This window comes from Nicotiana tomentosiformis, chromosome 3 (assembly GCF_000390325.3).
Source record: "Nicotiana tomentosiformis chromosome 3, ASM39032v3, whole genome shotgun sequence".
In the NCBI taxonomy this organism is placed as follows: Eukaryota; Viridiplantae; Streptophyta; class Magnoliopsida; order Solanales; family Solanaceae; genus Nicotiana; species Nicotiana tomentosiformis.
Genome location: NC_090814.1, coordinates 32,842,770 through 32,852,471, shown reverse-complemented (window position 1 = coordinate 32,852,471; position 9,702 = coordinate 32,842,770). Strand labels below are relative to the sequence as shown.

The following is a 9,702-nucleotide window of genomic DNA, read 5'->3' as shown; positions in this document are numbered from 1 at the left end:
ATATCTTCTTTATATGTTGAATTGTTAGGAGACTTGCGCACATCTTATCTATGTGCACCGATTGGTTGTACCTGTATTCATGCTTAAATTTGATACTATTACTGGGTACATGTATATGTTATTGAATGTACAAGTTATGTAAAGTGAGTATCCTTGACATGAGACCTCGTCACTACTTCACCAAAGTTAGTCAGGGTACTTACTGAGTATATGTGTCGGTTGTACTCATACTATACTTTTGTACCTTACGTGCAGATCTTGGAGCTGAGCTGCTGTGGATGACAGAGGATCACATTAAAGATGTACCTGCATTCCGGATATAGCTACCACTTGTTCTTGGTAGTTTAGGATTTCTACATTTGTTCATGTATATACCAAACAGATGTTGTATTTAATTTCGTACTAGCTTTGTAATCTAAAAATCTTAGGGGCTCATGACTTGTACTATTAATCCTTGAGATGTAATATGAAATTCAGCTATTTTAATCATTGATATTGATGTTCTTTCATTTGATTTATATTATTTATTGTTTGGCCTACCATCACGACTAGGTGGGATTTTGGATCATGACAGGTGAGCAACTCATGTCCTAATCCTTGAGCATGTTGCAACAACATGATTTATTACTCACTGTGGTTGGAACTCGCTACTCGAGACAGTTTCTGCAGGAGTTCCAATGGTCACATGGCCAATATCTTCGGAACAATTTGATAATGAGAATTTGGTTAGAGATGTGGTGTTTCCGTTGGTAACCAGCAATGGTCTAACCAGATGGATACAAGCAGACTTTGCATAAATAAGGACGGTATTATTAAGGGAATGACACAACTATTGGTTGGAAAAGAGAGTCTGTAAATGAGAAGGCGAGCAAGCAAGCAAAATAAGAAGTTTGTCGAAGTTGGCTTTAGAGAAAGGTGGACCATCCTATGCTAGTATTACTTAAGATCTACAAGAATTAAGGTCAATTCGCCATAGAGACGAAAGTAGAGTGTAGAGGCATAGCTCGGACAAATTGACTCGCATTCTTGCAAATGCATATGAACATGTAATTTGAAAAAGAAGAGTTTTTCCTCTAATAAAGGGCTTCAATAAGTGAAACTTTGGAAATTGAATTGACCACTGTCTCATTGAGTTTGGTCACTGTTGTGAGTCTTTCCTCCTCCCTCATTAATTATGTGAAAAAGAAATCCAAATTATTTGAAACTGTAATTGCCAATAACTATTGCAAGAAAGTAAGGTTGTTGTTGCTCCCAAATACACATGCAAGTATACGTGGTCAACAAGTAATATAATGATGAGTACAGTATCGAACCCACAAAGACTAGTAGTTAACTACGTACTAATTTTAACTGAAATTTTTATTAAGTCAAATCGAGCAATGGTTGAGTTTCGTCAGTACTAACTAAAGAAAGCAACTTTAACAAGCAACTAAATTAGCACAATGGAAAATTAGGTGTGTTGTGAATTCATAAAGATAAATATTCCAGGGTAATGATCGATTCACCAATCCTATTGTGTTCTAGTCAATTCTCCCTTTTTCGCAATTTGCTTTATAGTTGTTAATTAACCGAGTAGTGTGTCTTGTAGTACTCTCCCGAATTACTATGCGCCTACTCAAAATAGATTAACGCCTATATTTCTATAAAATTAATCTATCAAGAATGCATTAAGGTCACAGTATTCAATTAAGCATGGCGATTAGGTATAATCCTATCCTAACCACAACTCCGCCCACTACTTTAGAGATAAGATCATGCTCTCTTAAATTCTCCTCTAATCTAAACATAGCTTTATTAGGTGTTATCGAAATAGTTGATAGAACTTGACCGTTGGCCAGACAATCAAGCAATTAAGCACAAAATTGAAGAAGCAACCATATGATAACAAATTGTAATCAAGGAGAAGTTAACTTCAAATAATAATATTCATGGCTAGATCACCCAGAACTAATGGTCTTAGCCACTCATGAGAGTACTAAACAAATTTACAAGTGTTTCAATGATTGAAAATACTAAGAAGTATGAAGAAAACTAATAATCCATGCTCCCGAGTATTCCTCGTGTATGTTCAGCTCTCAAAGTCGTGTCCTCCCTCCAAATTAGATTTAGAACTCCTTTTATACGAGTTGGGGTTGTGTAGGGCCATCAAAACTAAGTCCCGAGCGAAGTAAGAAAAATCTCGAACCCAGTGTCCAGGGAAGCGCGTCGCGCTGGCCCTGCGCTGAGCTGAGTGCTAATAAAATTTCGGGCCTACCTGCAACACCCCAGGTAGCACATCGCGCTACCTTGGGCGCTGCCCTATGCATTTTCATTCCTTTCTTCTCTTTTTGCTCCAACTCTTGACTTTTCATTCCTCATCTCTTCCAGTTGGCTCCTACACATAACAACACCACAATCTAGCTCAAATTTTTACAACACACATGCAAAAACATAAAATTTGAGTAAAATATAAGGCGACATGCATATAAATACACATACTTTAAGCCAAATATCAACACCCCATACTTAGATTCTTGCTCGCCCTCGAGCAATGTAATTCCTTACTACACCCCCCAACAACTTCATATGTGAGGCCCCGTAAAAGTTTGCCAAGGATTCGAGGTTTTTCGTGCCTAGGTAAACTAATGTGCTCGGAGGATTGCGGTACGGATATTTTTACTTGCAATGCATCAAGGAGTTGGTGGAATATTTTTGCAGAAAATGGAAATTCTGTTGTCCATTTCACGACTGCAGATCTGTTCCGCTAGCCACAGAACCATCACAGAGTGAACCAAGAGAAGCTTAATTTTGAGGGCTATTTCACGGTCCAATGTGTGACCACAAATTCGTTTCGCGGACCGAATTCCTACTCTTTAATTCTTGCTCAATCTTGAAGATTCAAGGAAGCTACTCACTAGATCTTCAACCAACCGGGTAAGTTCTCCTAAGCTTTCATGCAATATTTGTAATGGATTTAAGTATAGATTTTATCATTTTGGGGCTTATGGGATGGTGATCGGAAGCCATAAGCCCTCTATTTAGAAATTTGGGGTGTATGAGAAGAATGTGAGGTGTGGTTCTTGATTTGGGTGTGTGTCATTGGGCATGCATGTATCGATAGAGGTGATATGGAGCTTGTTGAACTACCATAGGTAAATTATTATTTGAAATTGGTTGTGGGGCGAAGGAATTCCACTATAAAACCTTGTAGTCGAACTTGCACACTATGTGTTTGATGAAATTCCAACATCACCAGGACTGTGAATACCTTCCTAATAATGGTTCAATTTGATCATGTTTCTATATATTGAACTTGCTAAGAGTAGTAGAACATTGTAGTAATCCTATGGAAGCTTACTCGAGGTATGTTGGCTAAACTCCTTCCATAAAATCGAATTCCATGAATTCCTTGTAAACTCCAGTTACAGTTTGTCCAAGTTCTACTCCCATTGTTTTGGATTGTTTCTAATGATTGATTTACCCAAAGGCCTATGGTTTTGATTCGTGTTCCAATTTCAAATCACTATGCTTTTCTTGTACTTCTTTCCAATGTTCTATGAGCTTTTACATACTTATGAGTTAAAGCTAAGACTTTCCGAATGTTTCAAACGTATTTAAATGTTTTATAATGATCCATGGCAAGTAGAGGAATAAAGGTATGAATTATGAAAAGCAGTAATCGTGCCAAGAATATAGAATATCATGTATGGCCAAGAGTGTCAATGGAATGAAAATAATTATAAAAAGCCATGAGATGCATACTTTTATTTTATATAGCAAATGTTTTGGGAGTATCATTAGATCACCGAGGAAGGCTGGGTTATAAATGCCCAAGTCCAAAACTACACTGCCAGTGTAGGAATTGATTGAGGGGTGAGTCCCCATTATATTATACTAAGATTTTTCCTTTGATTTGGATGAGTTGATAGCTAGCAAGGACCATGTTGCTCCACAGATATTGTGATGAGACGACATAGTCGATCGGGTGGAGATCGGACGCCATGCTGCACACATAATGGTATTGTATTTCCATGTCCACCCACATACATTGGAGTGAGACAGCTTAGCCGATCGGGCGGAGATCAGACTCCATGCCATGTGCATGGTGGTGTGTCGGTACTAAGGTCTCCCAACCTAAATGATTAATGCTTACTTGAAAGTTTACTTCGTTTTAACTTGACATTTAAATAAGTATTGATTTTTTTCTTACTGTTTCCACATTTCTCTCCTTTTATGTTGGCATTCCATTCCATGAGAGGGTATTTAACTTTACATACTAGTACTATTTTATATGTACTAACATCCCTTTTGCCGAGGGCGCTGCATCTTCAATGGATGCAGGTGGTTCCTCACCAGGCGCCATTAATCCTTGATAGCAGCATACCCTCCACTCAGTGGATTTTGGTGAGCCCTATTCTATACCAGGTCCCATATATTGTATTGTCTTCATGTACATTACTTTTGAGGTATAGCCGGGGCCTTGCCACCAGCACTTTCATATTGTACTCATATTCACTTAGAGGCTCCGTAGACATATTGTGGGTTGTATTTTGATTGGGTAACAAACTAAAAATATTGTAGTTGTTGGGCATGTTTCCACTTTTAAACTATGAATTTGTAATATTTTGGTAAATAATGAAAATTGGTATGTCGCATTTTATCCTCTCATGTCTATTTCTTGTCACTTATTCTCAAATTATTCATAGGCAAGGTTGGGTGGTAGGCTTGCTGGACTGGGGTAACTCAGTCAAGCGCTAGTCCCGCTCCCTAAGGCCGGAGCGTGACATTACATATCATTTATGGAGGAGCAAATCACTCTTAATCATACACTCTACCCTTGACTATGGTTGATACCGACAATTAAGCATAGGCATACGAAATTCATATTCATCCATCCTTAACATACCAAAGTATAGACAACTCAATTCAAAGAATTTAAACAAACTGACCCATAGCCACCTCACCTCAAAAACTGACTCGTCACCACTAAGCATTCTCAACTCGTGCACTCATCCAATACGAGAAGTTTACTAACATTGCCTATCTGTCATGAGGTCATGTACCCTTACCATAGAGCAAGAGAGTGAATATAAAGATACTCCACACATTCAAGTATGACCTTGAACTTAAATTAGGGACATAATACACAATTGAACAACTATCACTCACTCTCACGAAGGAATTCAGTCATACCATAGGCTTGCCCGTAGTATGCCTCTCTACTAATTTATGCTTGCCAAGTCCAGGATCAATTAGTGTAACGACTCGCCCGGTCATTTTGAGTATTACAGCACTGTTCCTCCATTTACTGCTCAATTTATGCTTTACAGTTGTTATAAGACTTGTCGAGGTAATTGGTTTGGGTCCGGTGAGGTTTTGAAAAGAATTGAGGCACTTAGTCTCAAGGAGGAAAATTTAAGTTTGGAAGTTTGACCAGGGAGTTGACTTTTTAATATCGAGGTCGGAATCTGATTCTACAAATTAGAATAGGTCCGTTATGTCATTTATGAATTGTGTGCAAAATTTGAGGTCAATCGGACTTGATTTGATAGGTTTCGACATCGAATGTAGAAGTTGAAAGTTCTTAGTTTTATTAAGTTTGAATTGGGGTATGATTCATGGTTTTAGCATTGTTTGATGTGATTTGAGGTTTCGACTAAGTTCGTATGATATTTTAGGACTTGTTGGTACATTCGTACGGGGTCCCGAGTGGCTCGGGTGTGTTTCGGAGTGAGTTTTGAGCGAGTCTGGGCATTTCGGTACTCTGATGTTCTGGAACTTTTGAAGTGCGGGGGGCACATTTTGGAGTGTTGAGGCAAAGCCTCAGGTGCGGACCGTAGAGGAAATGTACGGACCGCAGAAATCCTCTCGCGGCTGCAGAAAGAAAATTCTGCAGATTCGATAGTCCGACTTCGGAAGTTTATATCTATTAATCTACAAGGAATTAGGAGATGCTCCAAACATGAAAGTTGTAGGCCTTCTAATCTAGTTTTCAAAAAGTTAAACCATTCATTATTTGGATATTTTTACAGAAAGTTATGGTCAATTTACTGAAGCCTGGTATTGTAGCCACCGTTGAAGTGCGACCGCACAATTTGGACTTTCGGCCGCACAAAAAATTGTGCGGTTAGCAAAATGAGGGATCATATTTTTGTACTATATGAACGAGGGTTAGAGTATTATTTCATATTTGAATTTTGGGAGCTTGCACTACAAGAAAATATATCATTAGCGAAGGGTAAATAGCGACCAACAAAACCTAGTCGCCACTCGTCGTTAAAGGCCAATAGCGACGAACTTTAGCTACTGGTCCTTAAAGTGTTTTAGCGACTGGAAATTATCTTGTCCCTAAAACACTTTTAGAGACTAGATTTCTGCTCCTAAATCATAGATCAATAGGTCCCTACAACATTTTTAGCAACGAGTATCCACTGGTCCTAAAAGGTATTTCTACATAATAGTATCTGGTCCTTAAAGAATCGTTTCCTGTCATTTCTATTTGAAATTATACAATTATCAATATAAATAATCACACGAACATAAATGAAATTATCAACAAAATCATGCTTTCATATCCAAATATGCATTTACAAATATAAAGTTGGTAATTAATTACAAAAGTATATTAGCATCCCACTGATAATTATATAATCAAGATTCATATATCACCCCTATTGTTTACACAACCTCTGGGCAAATATGGGTTCCAAACTGCCTAGCAAAACGCATGATAACCATGTTCTCAACTTGTACGAAGTCTTCAAAGCTCGCATCTTCAATTGTAACCTCAACCTTTCAAACCCTGAAACAATAATAAGTAATTTCTCTTTAGAAAATTATAAGGATCTGATTGAGTATCTAAAAGAAAACATAAATGGAGAGTTACACCTAAATATTGCATGATTCCTTTTCCTTAAAAGCATGTTATTTTCGTACATAATCCAATTATATTTTTTCAAAAATGGATTAATATAAAATAACTTATCCATGTTAATATATTGTTTCACAACTTTCAATTATGTAAACTCGTTTAATCCAATCTGCAGTGAACCTCCTTTCCTCAGGTAAGACACAATCTTCAAGTAATCAAATATTGACAATGAGTTCCTACTCAATACATAAAATATAATCTAGAATGTACTACGTACACAAGTTATTAAAACACAAACTCATGGCATGTGATAGTGATTAAACTCACCCAAACAATTCAAGGAGGAGAGACTTCTTCATTGCCGCTTCAAGAAGCTGAATTACAGGAAAGAGTAAGGTAATTAACTTTATAATCAGCAATTTTGAGAGCTAGATATCGAGCAAATTACATAAATAAGAGCCTAAGATATATGACAATACACAATCTACTGAAACTACCAACCATTCTTCATATATGTTTGTTCAAGTACAATTTGTTGTCTATAGCTAAAACATCATTTTAAACTTAAGAATTCCAATGGAAGACATTCCTCAAGAAGTGTTTATTTAAAAAGATCAAAGTAATCATGAAAATCAAAATAGAGCAAACAAGAGAACGTATGAAAAATTGGTAAAAGAATAAATACCTTGTCATATTCTATGAGTGAAGGCTAAATATGAATACTCAATAGTCTCTATTTACTTCAGGAAGAAAAATGTAGGTATTTAAAAGGATCAAGGATTAGCTCGTTCAATAAACAACTCATATCAATCAAAAAATCTCAATTTGACAAGGGTGCACTCACCTAACCCATTCTAAGGATTAGAACACCCGGAGGTGCAAACTTGCAAAATGCATAATGTATATATTCGTAAGTTTAATCATTCTGCCTCACGTATTCAACCACAATATTTCTTATCTTCTTATGTCCCCATCCCCTGTTCCTTGTTTATAAGACTGAACCAATGTGACTAGAGTCCAACATACCAAAAAACGTGCATCAAACTCCAAAGTAATTGCCAAGAGTGTCAGTAGCTCTTTCCACATCTAATGCAAGCAAATGTACATGAGACACCGAACGGAAAAGTTTGTAGAAATCCTTTAATTGAGCTGAGAATTGTAACAACCAAATGTATTGCATAAGTCTAAATAAGATGCCTTTAATTGAACAGAGAATTACTCCTCCTTTAAACTGGGCTGATTTTTAATATTCCCTCTCAGGATAGGATACCTTTAAAGTTCATAAAGAGAAAATTATATATTTTAATATAAATTTTCACTACTCTTTCTCTGTCAGTTATACTAAAAAACTAGGGTATACTCCTGAATTTCTCAATAATTCTAAGCTCCATCCTCTACAAAATTTGCAACTGTTAACTTAGAATGTCTCTCATATAACTTTTCTATCACGTCTACTGATTAACTATCTGTTTGCGAACTCTAATTTTTCTTATTCAATCACTGTCACGTAAAGACAAATAGAACTTAGAAAATGAAGATATCTCAAAATTAGAATTCAATAGCAGACTGCAATTTTAGTTACCTCGTTTAATCTTGCTGGTTTTTCCATTTAATATTTCTCCGACACAATATTGCAATAAGACTACAACTTTTTGAAGAAGCTCCTTGATTTTGAAACATCTACCCTTGCTCTCTTTTCCTACTGCTGTGTGTTCACTGTTCACGCCTTCGAAGACAATTGTCTTGCTGCTTTTTACCCTACTGCAACATCATCTACGCCTCAAACAAACTATTTAGCACGCCCTACAAAATAAAACCCCATAACATTTGGAGAACATACAAAAATCGAGATTGTAAACTCACAGATAACTTTAATTTAGAATATTATATTATAAAAAATTAGCTCTACAACTCATACGGTTATACCCACTTGTAAAAACAAAAGAATAGTAAAACGAGAGGGAACATCACTAAATGAAAGGGAAATTTTGAATTTGTATTAGCAAAAAAGTCACCGGGTAGAGAAATTAGAAAACATTGACAGTGTTCTTACATAGCTCTAAATCCACGCATAAACAAAAAATTAAAGAGACAAGAAAAATTAAGAAAATTACCTTCAGCAACTTTGAGATCTTTCTTGAGTCTGAGAATCCCTTATTTTCGCTCGGTTGCCTAAGGGAAAGGGGACTGCGGCACCAGAGATTTGTGGAGAAGCTAGGACGAGTACCATTGAAATTATGTTTTTTGACACGGAGTTAGGTTTGAGGTGTTTTTATGTAATTACTTTAGTTTCTTTTTAATTTATTTATGTACGTAATTCTTTTTAAGAAATAGTTTAAGTGATGCTCACCCGCGCTCAATTTGGAGCAGTAGGAACCAGTTATTGATTTTTTTGCAGACCACATTTACTCCCTTCGCTATTTAAGAAATAAAATCGAGAATTAGGGACTAGCAGAAAATCACGTCCATATAAGTATGCTTTTAGGGACCAGATTTTCAACCAGCCGCAAAAGGTTGGTCGGTAATAGACCTTTTCCATGTAGTGTCGGTTTGTGGCGATATTTTATGGAATTTTTAAGAAATTTATCGGCGTAAGTGATTCTAACTCGGATTTGGTTAATATACATGAATATATCATTATTTTCATCATTTAATTAGTATTTTGAGATGGAAATTTGGAAAAAATTGTAGAAATTTCATACAACAAAGTTTTGGGATTTAAATGTCGACTCAGAGTCGGAATTGAGTGGAACTAGTATGGTTGGACTCGTAATTGAATGTGTTATCGAATTTTTTTGAGTTTCGTCGAATTCCGAGACGTGGGCCCCACTGGCGATTTTTGAGTGAAATTT

General features: G+C 36.4%; 1 long non-coding RNA gene across 1 annotated transcript; it reads right to left on the bottom strand.

Moving 5' to 3' along the window:
- Window positions 1-6,528: 6,528 nt before the first annotated feature.
- LOC104087625 (uncharacterized) lies at window positions 6,529-9,178 on the bottom strand. The gene is made up of 4 exons (XR_684320.4): window positions 8,965-9,178; window positions 8,433-8,653; window positions 7,178-7,224; window positions 6,529-6,781 (listed from the first exon to the last, which is right to left on the bottom strand). It is a non-coding gene; the product is annotated as an uncharacterized lncRNA (long non-coding RNA).
- Window positions 9,179-9,702: the final 524 nt, after the last annotated feature.